The following is a 16540-nucleotide window of genomic DNA, read 5'->3' as shown; positions in this document are numbered from 1 at the left end:
CTGTGTTCAACCTTACACATTTTGTGCGGGCCTGGCTTTGCCATTCCCTTTGCTATGGTGTTCTCTGCTTCCCAGGGAAGAAATGGGCCTGGTCAGAAGCAAAGCACATTTTACTCCTTAGATTCTCCTTTGGAGACTCAATGGAAGCAAATGGTGTTTGGACTTACTGCTGCTGGCTCTCCAGAGCTTTGCTTGTCTGGGACTCTGATCTCTCTGGTTTTCCCCCTTCCATCTCCTACAGATGTGAGAAATGCCTGCTCTGAGGACTAAAGGGGTTGTTGAATCAGCCCATCAGTGGCCCTGGCTTTGATCGTTCCCCAGGAAACTAGGCATGGCTCACAGTTGAAAGTTGGCTAACTGGGGTTAGGGTGCAAAATGGAGAACTAAGCCGAAATTCAAGCTGTCTAGGTGGTCTAGTCTAACCAGATGAACCAGGGCATGCAGACGCTACTTACTCCATCCGAAGATACATTGGATAGTCCAGTCCAGGATACTGTGCAGAAACTGGGCTTTGAAATAACATGCCTCATAATTTGAATCCTGACTCTCACACTTGCTACCTGTTCTTCTTTTGAAAGTTGTGTTTTGTTATCTAAGCCTAGTTTTCTGCATCTTAAAAAAAAAAAAAAGGTATATAAGATCCCTTCATGAAGGTTTTGTGAGGATTAAAGGTCATTGTGTTACCTGACAAACCTGGCACATAGGCAGCTCTCAGGAAGTGTTGGTTGGCATCTCTCTTTTGTACTTCTATGTTGAGTGTAATATGTTCCTTGGCCCTGAAAATGCTGATGGGAAAAAGAAATAAGGGAGGAAGAAAAAAATAAGGGAGATCAGAGGGAAAAGAGAGAATGAAAAGAAATGTCCAGCTATTACTTATAGGCAAACATGGTTTAAAGAAACTTGGCTGTTAAAAACTCTGCAGTTCTGAGCCGGGGTTAAATGGGATTGTCTTTCCAGCAAAAGTCCACTTGTCTATTATCTAATGTTTTCCCACTAGTTAATCAAGTGTTAGTCACATTTTAAAAGCAGTTGGTGCCTCCCCTACATAATTGTTATTGAAATACATTCTCTTTTCTGCCATTCACATACTTCACTATTGGGACTAACCAGAGCTCAGGAAGAGAATTGACTGGCTCATACTCAAAGCTTTGAGCCTTGCTGTAATGGCCCCGGACTGTCCTAAGAAGCCACCTCCTTACCATCATACTCTGACTGCTTTATCAGAGAAGCAATGTTAAGAAGAAAGAAATTCTTGGAGAGATAGATGGGGAGTCAGAAAAAGACTCTTAATCCATGGAGTTCTTGGCAGCAGGAATCACAGACAACCCATAAGTTGTAGCCAAGAGAGAACACCAGTCCAAGATGACTGCTGGGCCTTGCTAGACACTGCCTAGACAGTGGTGTTTCAGGAATAAAAGTCTAGACTGTCAGGAAGGGAGTCCTCCTCCAGTTCTGAGGGACATTGTTGATGGATGAAGTTGGTTTGCCTGCAATGAGGGGTGAGCTATGTAGACTGAGGGAGGAAACTGAAAGTGAACAGCAAGGTAGCAGCTAGGAGTATCATCAGTACATGACTAGGTGTCATTCTATTTCAGAAGTTCCAACCCACTTCAACATTCCACTCCTTGACACATTTCTGTAGACACTTTGGTTGTTTTAGGACTATCACATCACCACCGCATTCTCACTAAACATTAATTTTGTGAAAAATGACAAGACCTGTCTTCACTTTATTTGGCGTCAAGAGTCACATTGTAAGTTTTCTAGCCCTATGACTTAAAATGGAGCTGCTCATTGGGACCACCTGGGGACCCAATACCCACGTCATGCCTCAGTGAATTAAACCTGACTCTTTAGGAGTGACACAGAGGTATCAGGATTTGTTCCAAAGCTTCCCAATTGATTCTAATTTTGTTGTTGTTGTTGTTCTTGTCATTGTATTCATTGTATAGCAGGGGATTCATTGTGCCATTTTCCAATAGCCTTACATTGTACACTGGCCAGGTGGCCCCTACTATGACCCCCCCCTCCACTCTCCATAACCCCCCTCCCTGCCCCACTTAAAGCAATTGCAAGAGGTTTCATCATTCAATTTCATGTACCATCAACCATATTCCCTCACCTTAAAACCCGAGTTTGAGAACCAGAGTTAGTTCAAAAGTGGGATGAACAGGCTGGGTAGGGGGAGGGGATGAGGTGATCTAAAACAACCTGGAAATGACAAGCCCTATTTTTAAAAAAATCTTCACAAGCATTTATGGCCACATTCTCTGCCCCAGGTGCAATACAAGGTGCTAATGACGTAATGGGGTGGTAGAAGTATCAATATTATTATAAAAAGCAATAAGAACTAACATTCACCCTGTCTGGTACTGGTGAGGCACTATCCATTTAATCATCCTGTAAAACCGAGGTAAATATTGCTAGCATTTCCTTTCTATGGATGAAATTTAAAGAGGGTAAGTAATGTGCCCCAGGTGACACGTTGGAGGTGAAGTTTTAAGAAGCCAGGGATTTGAAATCTCATTTGGCATGCAATGATAAATTAGGCAAATTAAGGCAGTCTTACTTTTTCATGAATTTGTTTTATTATTTTGACATCAGCATAACTATCACAATAATAGGCCCGTGATACTTTGTACAAAACATTTGCAGATGTGGATATTTTCCTGTCCTCTTAGTCTGGTATGGAAAACAGATACATGATGCTTGTAACAAAATATATTAGTGGATGCCCCAAGTGTTGTCAGAACACTTTTAAGGGACCATATAACTTGCTTATGGAGAGAGGATAGTGTCAGGGTGTCAAATAGGAGAAGGTATTTTGGGTTTGGGGAGGGGGGGAAGACTTTAAGGACTGAATAGGAGCCTGACAGACAAAAAAGGGAAGAAACATGACCAGAGGATAGAAGAGAAGGACCAAACACACAAATATAACATGTGAAGCTTCTAGCTCAGTATAGATCAGTCATTCTCACAGTGCAGTTTGCTTTTAATCACTTGGAGGCTTGCTAAACACAGGTTACAGTGGGGGCAGGGATGTCCTGGGCTTCTGACTCAGGAGTGCAGGTGTGAGACTGAAAATTTGCATTACTAATGAATTCTCAGGTGCTGCTGTTGGATTGCCCTTTGTTGAGAACCCCTGGCCTGCGAAAGACAATTGTCTGGAAGCCCCCCACTGTTTGTGTGTTTGTGAGACGCACACCAAGATCTGAAAGACTTCTACCCAAAGAAAATTCCCGGAAGAGGTGAGCATTTCTCCCTTTCCTGCACAGAGTGGTGGTTAAATTTTACTGTTGATTTTGGGAGCAATTCTAACTGAAGCTGGCCAGTGGGAGGAAACGGGAAACCACAACTCAGGCCTGAAAGGAAAGAACCTGGGATTTTACTGCATTTCAGCCCCCTCGGTGCCCCTATTCACAGGAAGGTGAGGGCCTGCGGCGAGAGGCATTGAGACACACTAGCTCTTTTGTTGTGTGAGCAGGGGACTGTGTCCAACGTGCAGGAAGGATGGCATTTTCACAGTTCCTCCTCCATTTGGGGCCCTGGGTCTGCTGACCACAGGTGAGTTCCTGTGTTTATCACCTCAGATGGTCTGCTGACCACCAATACCCAGCCAGTCCTGCAGAGAGGGGATGCTGGGATGGAGAAGGAGGACACAGGATGGCAGCCTACGTAGGCTGCGATGATATAGATGAAAGCCTTGTGAAATTCTTCCTGCCACTTCTAATTCAATTACCATGCCTGATTCCCATCTTCCAGGACGGAAAACCTAGGTTGCATGTGTTGCTCTACAACCTTTAAAAGGGGTTGAACAATGCTGAAAGGCAGGCCTCCCTGTCCATCCTCACCCACCAGGCTAGGGAGACCCCAGCCAGCTTTGGAGGTCCAATTTTGTGCAAAACTTGAAGAACAGGAGGTTTCTAGCTCCAAGTCCCACCCCCCCTCCCTTCTTTTTTTTTACTAGGTTGCTTTGCCAATTGACATTCAACAGCTGTGTGTGCTAGATTCTTGGCAGGGGCCCTTCTGAGCCCCCATTACTGCCAGGAAGGTCAGAGAAGAGTGGGAATTGCCTTCCCAGAGGCAGGGAAGGGAGATGGAATCAAGACAGTTGGATTCTGTGTTGCATCTTTCTGTTGATTTGTAATGTATCTCAGCACTGCTTCGCTGCAGTCTTCTGGGAAACTTCTAGAACAACTATCCACTTTTGGTAGTCCGGTTCGTTATTTGCCCGTTATGGTCAAATATGGAGACACTCAGTTTTCAGTCTAGAATTTTCATTGTCCTGCTGTTGACCAGGAAGGAGAGTCAGAGAAAAATCATCTAGAGGACAAATACTACCTGATATGGGTGATCCTGGTGCAGGGAGTTGTCCCAAATGCATTTCTTTGGGGGATGAGACCTTTATCTTCAGTGTTATTGAGGAGGCCCTGGCTTCTTTTTCGAGAGATGAAGTATTTTTGTCATCGTGTCTATTATCCCTCACCAGAACCCAATTAGGGGAGATTGCCTCAACGGAGGAGGCTGATTAAATTCACAGATTTATTGCAAAATCACTTTGGGAACTGTGGAAAATGAGTTTCACTGCTAAGCTATCTGGCTTTTTAAAAAAAATCAAGCCGGGAGCCTGTACCTCAAATTATTCATCTATAACAGATCATAAAATACCCATAACTTTCCTTGCAATTTACTTGTCTCAGGAGAGATACAGAATGCTTCTTCCAGGCTCAGAGTACCTCCTCGAGGGTAGGTGATGGGTTCTGTTCTATGGGACACGAGGGGGAATTCTGTCCCAGCAGTGGGGCAGAGCAGACAGAGGCCAAATGCTGATGCCCAAAGTATTGGAGAAATAACTAGAAGCACAACTTCAAGACCCTCACTTTTGACGACGATATAGTAACACACAAGCACAGAATTGGGTTTTGTTTAAGGCAGTACCCTCCAAATTTTTCCCTCCAGACGGCTCTACAATAAAGTTTATGGTGATGAAGTTGGGACAGTGCTACAAACTATGTGCCCCCTTGGTTCACTGTCCTTGTTAACATTTTAAGAAGAACTAACATTTAATGGAAATTTACTCAAACCAAGCACTCTTCTATGTATTTTATCCAAAAAACAAACAAACAAACAAAAAAACCTTTCTTTGGCGGTACTGGGGTTTGAACTCAAGGCCTTGAACTTGCTGGGCAAGCACTCTATCTGTTGAGCCATGCCTCCAGACCTTATGTAATAAAATCTTCAAAAAATTTCTTAGATAGACATTAAGTTATCCCATTTTGCACATGAGAAAGTTGAGATTTGGAATGGTTAACTGAGATACCCAGTTAAAGGTGAAAAGTGGAGCTGAGTTTCAAATCCACTCTTATTCCTGTCTGTGTTCTTAACCACTAAGCTTTTCGTCTTTCTGCTGATTTCTTATGTTGCTGTCAATGTACTTTTTGCCATTGCTTCTTTATGCGATTGAATCCATTCCTAAGTTTAACAAGTCAATCTTTTGCTAGTATCTCTAATTTTTTTTTTTCATGTCACTGCATGGAGCCTGCTTACTGTCACTTCAGATAATATCTTCCGCTAACATCAAGATTTTCTGCTTCTATCTTACTTAGCCTTTGCAGAACTGCTTCAAGTACACTTTTGTGGATTTTCATCTGCATCTGTGACAGTTTCTGGATAAACAAAGATGTAAGGGAGAGTTATTTACCCTGCCTTTGGCAAAAGAGGATTTTCCCTTAAAATAAAAGTGTGTTAAAAAGTAAAAGCACAATAAAAATGAGGCTGAAGTGTGTGGTTAGCCTGAATGCTGTATGGGATTTAGATTTCTTACACCATTGTGCTCTTATTAACTAGGAGATGGTAAGTTATTTTATATGAAAGGACAGAGAGGGATGAGGAAAGAGAGGCAGAGAATGATTTTGTATCCTTCCTTTTCACCTTAAATAAAGTGGTGGTTGAACTCGGGAGCCCTGTTGTCTGCTAATGACTTTTCCTATGCATAAACTTGCTCAGGAAATGGGCTTTTGCAGGTGGAAAAGAGGAGAATGTTTGTTATTAGCAGTGACCCAATCTTAACAGGGGCACAGCCAAAAAAGTAGAAGTGCTGTCCCTGGTTCTGTAAGAGCACACACAGTATCTGATCTCCATTTGCTTGGCCTAGGTGAATTAGGCTTCCTTGCAAATGGCTGTGTCCTATGGGAGCCCACTTGGGAGAGGACTAACCTCACCTTTGCCCCCATAAGCAGTCAGGACTAACTTAATGAGCCCCTACTCCACTTTTCCTTTCTATGTAGGCCAAAGACCCTGTGTGGCTTGCAGATTGTTTGTGGGGAATTTTGTTGTTGTTGTTGCCACTGTTGTTTATGTGCTCCATGGAGTTTCTTCTTTGATCTCCAAAACAACCTTATGAGGTGGAAGCTATCCTTAGTTATGCTTTAAGGGAGAGTTCACTGAGTCCCAGAGAGCAGAAATGACTTGTGGAGGGACTGTCAGCTCAGCTTGTAAGCGTGTAGTGGGGACACTCACCTTGCTCCCTGGAATTCTACCCTCTATAATGAGTGTCTACCTCTTCCTCCCACATTACAGGATAAATGGATGGGAACTCCCTGCTACCACGCCATTCTTCTCCCAGTGGGTTCTGTTTCGGAAATGTAAATAGAAAACTGTTTGATCCAAGAATTAAAAGTGAATGTTATTACTAACCAGGTAAGTGGGACCTCCAGGGCTGCTAAGAAAAAAAATCAGGAGATCATTTATTTTAAGGAAAACATTAATTATATAACTATAAATTCCTCTGGGTATGATTGCCAAGAACACCAATGATGCCTGCAACCAAGCAGACTTTCTGTATTTGAGATATTAGAATTTGCTCTTTATTTCCCCCGCCTTATAAAAAGCACTCGAAATTGTTTTAAGATGTCATTAGTTCTTTGAGATTACACATAGTAAGCCATGGTCTAAAACGTAGATTATATCTCGTAATTAGGGAAATACCAGTAAAAGAAAAAATGAGAAGTGGCAACATATATCCTGCTTTTTTACATGAAAAGCTATGAAAATGCAGAAGTTATTTAGCAGTAAGGGCCAGGGGTGTAGCTTAGTGATACAGTGTTTGCCTAGCATGCATAAGGGCCAGGGTTCCATCCCTAGCACCACAAAAAGCTATCCAGCAATAAAAAAGAAAGGACCTATCCAGCCACCAAAAGACATGGAGGAACTTTAAATGCATAGTTAAGTGAAAAATGCCAATCTTAAAAAGGCAGCAAGCAATGTGATTCCAACTGTATAACATCCTGGAAAAGGCAGAACTAGAGCTAGAGCTCAGTGTTAATTGTGGAGGGTAGGAAGGAAGAAGGGAGGAAGGCATGAGCAGGTGGAAAACAGAGATTTTTTAGGACAATGAGACTCTTCCTTAGTATGCTGCAGCGGTATGTCAAAACATCATATTGGACAAAACCCATTATGTGTACAATGCAAAGAGTGAACCCCAGTGTAAAGATGGACTTTAGTTATGATGTATCCGTGTTACATTGTCACCTGTAACGAAAGTACTACACTAATGTAAGATGGAAACTGGTGGGAGTAGTTAGGAAAAAGAAGGAAACTCTCTGTCTTTGCTCTTCAATTTTCCTGTAAAGCTGAACTGCCTAACAGATTAAATCTTAATTAAAAAAAAAAAAGCAGAAGAGAAGCTCCTCTATTTCTCAGCATTATAGCATCTTTGTAGATGACAGTCCCCTTGTGCATAGAAAAAATAATAATATTCTCAATGGATAATAACAACTCGGTGCTCAGGTTGTGACAACCACTGGAATATATGAAAGGTCAATTTAAACGTCTCAGTGGGTTGGAGACACAAAGCAGACTTTGTCCCCCAGTAGAATTCATCCCCTGGAGATGGCAGGAGATAAAACAATACTCTTTATCACCGGCAGATTAACAGGCAAGGACATGTTCTCTCTGTTTATCCTATAGGCTTCTAAGGACAATGGGCCTTTTGTCCTTACACCTGTAGAGGGGGCAGGAGCCCAGGACAGAGACTTGGTGGGGCTATGTGAGGCCATAAGGTTCGGATTTCCTACCTGCATCTCTGATGGTACATCCCATTTCATAATATGCCTTCGAGGCCAAAGAACTTGGAGAGTAGACACTCAGCATTCAAAGGGAAAGAGGCAGGTCCCAGCCTTACTTCAGGAGAATCACAGAATAGGAAAATCCTTGTTGAAGAGAAAACAGAATTGTAGCATGTTTCAGCTTTGAGCCAGACATCAGGACACAGTTTCCCTGAAGGTCTAGTTTCTTCCCTGTTCTCAGTTTCCAGCACAACACCAGGCACAGTGCAGAGGCTCCACAGAGGCTTGAGGACTGAATGAACCACAAGATTTTGCTCTAAGAAAAGTGACTCATGAAGATTGACCCTGGACTTCTCCAGCTGTTTCACTAAAGCTTCCTGGTCACGTGTGCGTATCATTGGCTTCCTTCCTTCTAAACCCTGATCAGAATGGGATCAGTTTTCACTGCCTTCTTTTGTGAACAGCACTCTTATTTTGGAGCAATCAACTTTATCTCTTCTCTCAGAATTTTAAACTTCTAAGAGATCTTCACTTGAGGGGACCATCTATGGCCTTGGCCCAGTCAATAAGGGCACTGTTTCCCTTTGGTTTTGGTGATATTCAGAGAATACATAACTCATTCTGGATTCATACAGATCCCAATTGAAAATTCTCTGCTGTGATTTGTAGTGTTCTTTTTTTGTTGGAATTAATGACCTGGTAAAATGCAAGCCTAGGTTACATGTGGACTTCTTAGCTACCATTGGGAAGAAATCCCCTTGAAAATAAAGCCAAAATAGAGGAAAAGTGAGCTGAAAGATGGAAAGAGAACATGGCCTGGTGAAAATATTTGAGCAACATGAACCAGCCAAGTCTGAAGTCAACATACTTGCTAGGCCCATCAATGAAAAGACCTCCAAACTCCCAGAATTTCAGTCACCAATTATAATGTGTTTGGACTTACCCCCTCAAATTGAAGTTGAATGTCCACTATTCTTCCATATGCTCGTGTCCTTCAGGTTGGAATTCAATAAGAAAATTGTAACTGGAGATGCTTTGCCCAAGGCTTCATCTATTCTCTTGGCCTGGTCATACCTACAGATGGAGAAAGATCATCTAAAACGGAGAGTCCTAGAAATATCCCTACCAAGTTCCAACAAAAGGAAGAAGACTTCTTTATTGAACATTTTCCTACATCACAAACTCAAAATTCTATAAAGGCTTAGAAAAAGTTGGCATGTGGCAGAGTCCTGTTGACAGGACATCAAATTGAGACATCAGGGAATGGGCCTTGGGTAGTGTGTGACCTGCATTCTGAAGACATGGCTTGATGTCACTCCTCCCCTCACCCTCTGTGCTCCATTAAAACTAGGAGGGGAGCTTAAGAGCCAGGGCAGCTTGAACTTGAAAAATAGCTCTAGTGCAAGGATAGGTTGAAAGGAGGAAGAAAAATGCTCTGTAGCTCGTTACTCCTCTATAGCCATTGAGGCTATAGCAACTAACTTCCACTGAGTGCTGTACAGCATGCATGGTGTTCATTACTTTCCTGCATCGCCCCTTTAATTTCCATCACAACCCTATGTAGTAAGTCCTATTATAATTCCTGCTTCACAGTAGAGGGAAGAAAACCTATAGAAAACCTATAGAATCTGCCCTGGACCAGTGATTCGGATTTAGACCAAGTACCAGAATCCAGGCCCTCAAGCACAATATCGTACTGCCTTCTTTGTAGCAAAGCATAGCATGGTGCTTCATCACTGGCTTAAGAATTATGAAAATGAATGCTATAACTGGAAGGGAGCTTCAGCATCATTTAGCTTGATGGAAAAACTGTGATGGAGGAACAGAAGTAACTTACAGCAAGCAAAAGAACCAGGCACTGAAATTCTTTTGCAGTGAACACCATATTGTTTTGGGATATACGCACATTACTCCACACACCCAGTTTTTAAGCAGGCTCCACCCTTACAGATACACCAGCTGTTAAATTTCTAAAATACTTCCAGACCACTTAGCCATCTACACTGACATGAGAATATTTCCCTTTCCTTCAGGTTTCCTGGACCTCCCCACAATTCAGGAACTAAAGAGTCCATGTCTGACCTTGCAGGGAGGCCCAGGACCCACCCTGCTCCTTCCCAGTGGCCAGCATCCAGCATCCATTCTGATGCTGTACTCTCTGTGAAGTGTTTTTAGTATGAGCACTCATTAATACAAACCCCGGCACAGATAATAAGAATGTGTGGGCGGGGACTTTAGACCTCATTTCAGTTGCCAATGCTGTTATCCCAAGGTAAGAAGTAGACCAAAGCTAATCTGTGAACCATGCTGAAGACAACAGCAGTGAGGCCAGTGGAGGGTAGTGTTGGGGATGGGAGGTGATTGGCTCCAATATTCAGGACTCAGGGACACTATGGAGACCTCTTCATCTCCTTCCATGCAGCATGCTGGACCTTCCCCACAGAGAGGAAGACTTTAGGACCTCTGACTTGGCTGTGAGAAGAGAGATGGGTCTTGCCTCTTTCACCTTCCTCATTTCTTTGTGGAATGGAAGGGCCATCCTTCACATTATGGGAGCTGGCCTGGGAATTGAGAAATACAAGGAAAGGACAACTTCAGCCACATGGATATTCTGACCCAGGCTTCTTTTTGGAGTGCATGGGAAGTAGAGTAGATAATGGCTCTGCCAAGGACCAAAAAGAACTGCAGAGATGGGGAAAAGAATTGCTAATGGAAGAGAGAGCCTAAAGCATAAAATCCCCAGCCTGAGGCCACTGTGCTCTACTAGCTGGTCTGAAAACCACCTTGATCCCAACAGCCCACCTTTCTGAGATGATGGTTTGCAGAGAACTGACTCCCGCCATTGTAATCTGTGTTTGTCCGTTCTGCCTTACCAGGGGAGAGCAATTTATAGGATTTATAGATCACCTAATTCTCAAATATGATCTGATATGAACATCCCTATCCCATCCATCAAGAACACTTTTTTGGACTATAAATCTATTTCAGCGGTAGCCAGAACTTTCTTCTAGATGGTTCAAAGTAAGAAGCACCATACAATGGTTGAACACAAACACAGGAAAAGCCCCAAACCTCACTCACTCCACCTTTGTTTGGCAATCTCCATTTTCTAGGTGTTAACTTTCGTATCATTCTTTATTCCATCTCCTTTTGTAGACTAAGTTAGCATTCCCACAGCACCTCATAGTTTCCCTCCGCTAGCTTCTGCTGCATTTTTTATGATTTGGTTAGTTCCAGCTGCAATTGCATTACTCTTATAGTCAACTGGCCTGAGCCTGGAGGTCTTCAATTGTATGAGGAGTGTTTATTGAGGAATGGATGAACACAACAAGATCTTGGCCTAGCTATTTATGGAAGAGAACTCCTAACCAACATTAGAATATGTACTAAGAATACTTAAGAGGACACAAAGTCATCCACACACACATTAGGCCTTTCAGCTTCACCTTTTCACAAAATACTCCTTCCAGTTTGTCTTTTTCTTCTTAGTTCTTTGAGTGTGTTCTCTCTTATACTGTGATGTAAGGAAACTTCGGTTCTACATTATGGGAACAAAAGTTTTCTCAGAGTGGGACCACAGAGCAGTGGAGGCTACCGTGCTTTTCCTCAATGTTCTGTGGGTTTCCTAAGATATTTGTAAAGGGATGTAAGCATATACTGAATCATACAGATGGGCATCCTAAAATTCAACATAGTCACAGGACTTCAAAAGGTATGGAGGTTTTGAAATGTATTGGAAGTCCTTTCTACGTCTCACCTCAAAAGGTGGAGTCCAGTTTCCTTTCCCATGAATACAGGCAGGCCTCAGTGACTGGCTTCTAATGAGCAAAATGAGGCAGAAGTGACCTTCTATGACTTCCAAGACTAGGTTAGAAAAGATGACATGGCTTCTACCTGGCTTTCTCATGGGGCCACTGGAGTTCATGAAGAGCCCTGAGCCCTGTGTAATGGTCTCTTTCCTGAGGTCACCACTCTGCACGGATCAAATGCAGAGTCTGTCTAGATATAGTTGGAGGAGCCCCAGCTGCCACATCTTCCTAACCCACCTGTCAGGCATGTGAGTGACAAAGACTTGAGGTTACTTCAGCCTCACCTACCATCTGAATGTAACTACCTCAAGCCAGAACCACCCAGCTGAGCCATTCCTGGATTCCTGACCTCCCCCCCCCCACCAAAAATGGGAGACAACAAATGATCATTGCTGTTGTAAGGCCTTGCTCTATGTGGTGTTTGTTACAAAGCAACAGATAAAAAATAGGGGCTCTTGTTCATAAGATAATGATTGCATTGAAACTAGAATATATTTATTACAGGCTGGTATAGGAGATAGACTTTATAAATGCATATCAAAGTAGGGATACATTTTTTTTCAATAGCTCAAACAGAAATAAATGATAGGAAAGTGGCTTTTCACTTCCAACTTGATACTTCAGGCAAGGTGTACTCAAAAAATTTTTTAAAAAACTTATCCTTACAAAACAAGCAGCTACTAGATTTAAAACAGCTTTGGCATCTACATAAAACAACTACTGGCAATTTTAAATTTATTGGTTTCATTTTGTATTTTTTTCTCTGATTCTATTGACTTTAAGGCTCACTTTTAGAAACTTTTGTGTCATTTCTTTCTATGGCATTATAAGTCAACACCACAGAAATGCAATTATTTTTCTTTCAAAAGGAATCAAGTTTGAAAGTCAATATGGGAGAATCTTCAGAAAGGTGTAGTAATGAGTAAAAGTGTTGACCATTTTTATAAGATCAAAGTTAAATTGTTGTCAACTTAAAATAACCTGTTATAACAATGCATGTATAATGATAACCACAAAGCAAAACCTATAATAGATACATAAAAGAAAGACCTGGGTATCTAAAACAAATGACCGGCTCTTTTGTTGCCAAATGGAGTGGTATCTACCAATGTTCACTCTCACCATTCCTCCTAAATTGTCCTCATATGAAGATATTCAATTGTAAGTCTTGGGGCCAGTATACCTGCCTTTAGCTTTGTTTGAAACTCCTTTTGGTGACCATGACTGTGATTGTTAGAACTTAATGCTGACTTTTTTGATCAATAATCATTTATCTCTCCTCTTTAGTAGTTTGTGCTGGGAAATGCCCACCTGCCTTTGCAGTGCCTCCTACCTCTACAGCTTAAATGTATGAGTACAGTAACTAAATTATATCTTAAATCAGACCTTTACAGATATACCTTTAAAATCTAGTGAATATTCACTTATTCTTTTGATATTTTTGCTTTAACAAAAGTGTAAGTACTTGATTTATGTTTTATGTTAATATATTTTAGACATTGTTTTATTTTAAGTGGGTGATGGATATAACAGCTTTCCATTATCTGCTGTAAAAAATATCTAGAAATAGTTTTATTTAAAAGAAACTGGATGGCCAGGTGCCAGTGGCTCATGTCTATAATCCTAGCTACTCAGGAGGCAGAGATCAAGAGGATCATGGTTCAAAGCCAGCCCAGGCAATAGCTCACAAGACCCTATCTTGAAAAAAAACCCTTTGCAATAAAAGGGTTGGTGGAGTGGCTCAAGGTGAAGGCCCTGAGTTCAAGCCCCAGCACTGCAAAAGGAAAAAATAAAAAGAAACTGGATTGTTAATTACCATAACAACAAACAGTCTTGAAATACTTGCACAATGTGGTGTTAAACATTTCAATGGTATCATTTAATTCAAATAATTTACCCAATGATTTAAGTAAAATTAAAATTTCACAGTTGCTCAGCTGAATGGTCATTGGTCCAAGGTCAACAGAACTGGAAACAGAAGAGCTAAGAATGAACCTAGGTATGTCTGCTCTTACCAGATCAGTGTTCTAACCTATCTAAAATCTGGTTGCCCATGCTTGCTTTATTAGTTGAATTTCAGTAAAGTCAAGTTATCACCAGCTGTAAGACGTTCTGTTTGTTATTTATATTACAATACAACAGGCAAAGGCTGACAAATTATGACACAAAGATTTTTCAGTAGAACTTTTATTTTGTACTGGTCGAAAGTGCTCTCTTTAATAAATGAACCTTGTTAGAAATATTTTTTTATCCAATATTACTGTTCACATAAAAAAGGAAAACATAAGAGCCCAGCTCTTCTGAACCATTTTTCAGATGAGGGTCTTTGGTGTCTGTCTTTCCACAGTGTCATTCTTCACCTGAACAGGAACACTGATGAAACAGCAGTTCTTAAAGAGTTTTCTTTCAACCTGCTGCTTTTCTTTCTATAAGTTTTGGTAGGTATGTGGAGGCAAAGACATCACCTCTCTTTTAAGTATTGAAAAATAGACGCTAGAGTCAATGAAATATGGTATTATGGTGTTTCCCATATACCATGTTAAAAATCAGCCATCACAATTTTAAGGAGTACTTTAGCGTTTCAGTGACATTGGGATCTGGGTCTAACATCAGACTTTAGCCAGGATGGATTCTTAGAACGCGCTCATTAGTCCTTTGTATTGTTGCCCTTTGTTGAATGCTCACGATACATCAAGTTTTGGCCTAGAGTGTGAATACACTCATCAAATCAAAGGAAGATATATATTATCTCGCTGCAGAAAGTTAAGTTTAGGGTTTGGACAGTTTGTTCAAAGTAACATTGCTTCTTAAGTGGCAAAGCCAAGATTTGACTTTAATCTTTCCGAGAACAAACTTCACTCTACTAACTACTGTGCATCCATGTAAACACGGGCATTGGTGTGTGAGGATTGGCAACTAATATTAACTATTATCCTTATCATATGCTATGTAATAAGGTAAAACAGAAGTAATAAACGACTTGCCTTCCCCTTCCCTCTGCCCGCACACGAGTATATAAAGTGCCACGAACATGGATTTTTATCGACTCCTCTCCCCAGGGCCAAATATTACCAATAACCCTCTAGAGACTTATCTTGAGGTAATGGCCAATATTTCTTACAGCTGGGCAATGCATCACTCCCATGGCCATCTCGCTTTAAAGGTTTCTGGGGAATCATCTATAAAAATGACTACAATATTAGTTGTCTTACAGGACTCTTATAGTAGGTAGGTTCATGCATTCCTTTCTTTCTAAAGCAATAGTCAGGACATTTCATCCTGGCAGTCATTGTACAGGAAATTAATGTACTTCCTTCACATGTTTATTGCCCACGTATGAAAGAAAGGAATATGTGAGCTTACCTTATGTTACACCCAATGCAAGAAGATTTTATTATCTAGCTGTTTCTTTATATAACCATGCTTAGGTAATTATTTTACTTTTTAAAAGAAGAAAAATGCAGTCATCCTTCAGTATTTGAGGGGAATTGGTTCCAGATCTCCGTGTAGATACCACAATCAAAGAGTATTCAAGTCCACTGTATAAAATGTGTGGTATTTGCATAACCTATACACATCCTCCTGTGTGTGTTCAATCATCGCTAGTGACTTACAATACTTAATACAATGCAAATGGCTAATGTGTAATTGTACTGTGTTGTTGAGGGAATCTTGAGAAGGAAAATAATTCAGTACATGTTCAGTGCAGATGCAACATATTTTGAATATTTTAAATCTGAGATTGGTTGAATAGAGGATTCAGAGGGCCAGTGGTAATCTCAGAGGAACTCTGATTTTATTTTAGTATGTGGTGTCAGTGGCACAAAGAGTTATCAATACTTACAAACTTTACACTGACTAGGTAACTAATCTAGGGGTTACAAAATGAAATGAAGCAGCTTTTTTTCATGTTTTGGTCATGGGTTTTGGATAGCTTCATTTAGACTCCTTATGGAGTCACTCCTCGTGACAGTCAGTGTCTTTTAGCAATTTGGTCCAGGTGTTTGGAACAAGAATAGGATCTCTGTCCTTTCTACAGCTTGTGAACCTAGACTTTGCTGGAAAAACGTCAGTTTCGTCTGAGAAGGCTTTCAGATACCACGAGCCAATGCCTGGGCAAATGGGTTGCATTGTTTAAGAATACCTGCATATTTTCACTCCCTTCTCAAGTCTCTGTGCCTGGCACCACCATCTTCTCTGTTACTCACACATGAAATCATTCTTGCTTTTTCCCCACTTCTTCAGTCACTCTGTCCAGTTCTTTGAGTCTTTATCAATTCTACCTAGTTGGTGATTCCCTAATCTGACTACTGCTTCCCACCCCACCTGTCCGTACTTCCAGTCAGGACCACAGCCTCTACGTGATCAGCTTCATCCTTTGGGTCCCTGGTCCAGCCACTTGTGAAGTGAAGGATCTAATCACATTACTCCCTGGCTTAAGCTCTTCAATGGCTTCCTGTAGCTCTCCAGATAAGGCCCCAAGTCCATTGTACAATTAACAAGGTTCCTTGACGAGGCCCTGTTACCAGCCTGAGCCCCACCTTCCTTCCCCCATTTCTCTTCTTCAGTCAAATGGAACTGATTTCAACCACTCAGAAGTCCCAACTTCAGGCACTTACACGTGGGTTTCTCTGTCTAAGATAGCCTTCCTTTTTGAGTCCAAAG

At 41.4% G+C, this 16540-nt stretch overlaps 1 long non-coding RNA gene across 8 annotated transcripts in view; it reads right to left on the bottom strand.

Moving 5' to 3' along the window:
* The window catches only part of LOC141411521 (uncharacterized), a 385125-nt gene that overhangs the window by 275669 nt on the left and 92916 nt on the right, over window positions 1–16540 (bottom strand). For 7 of the 8 annotated variants that reach the window (XR_012436333.1, XR_012436337.1, XR_012436338.1 and 4 more), the window contains 2 exons: window positions 9010–9140; window positions 8076–8210 (listed from right to left, as the gene is read on the bottom strand). This is a non-coding gene — a long non-coding RNA (uncharacterized lncRNA). The remainder of the gene's footprint in view (window positions 1–8075; window positions 8211–9009; window positions 9141–16540) is intronic. The other variant, XR_012436339.1, reaches the window with a different exon arrangement.

The sequence above is a fragment of the Castor canadensis genome, chromosome 10 (genome assembly GCF_047511655.1).
Source record: "Castor canadensis chromosome 10, mCasCan1.hap1v2, whole genome shotgun sequence".
Taxonomy (NCBI): domain Eukaryota; kingdom Metazoa; phylum Chordata; class Mammalia; order Rodentia; family Castoridae; genus Castor; species Castor canadensis.
Note: the sequence above shows the minus strand (reverse complement) of the source record. Positions and strands in the feature narration are given on the sequence as shown.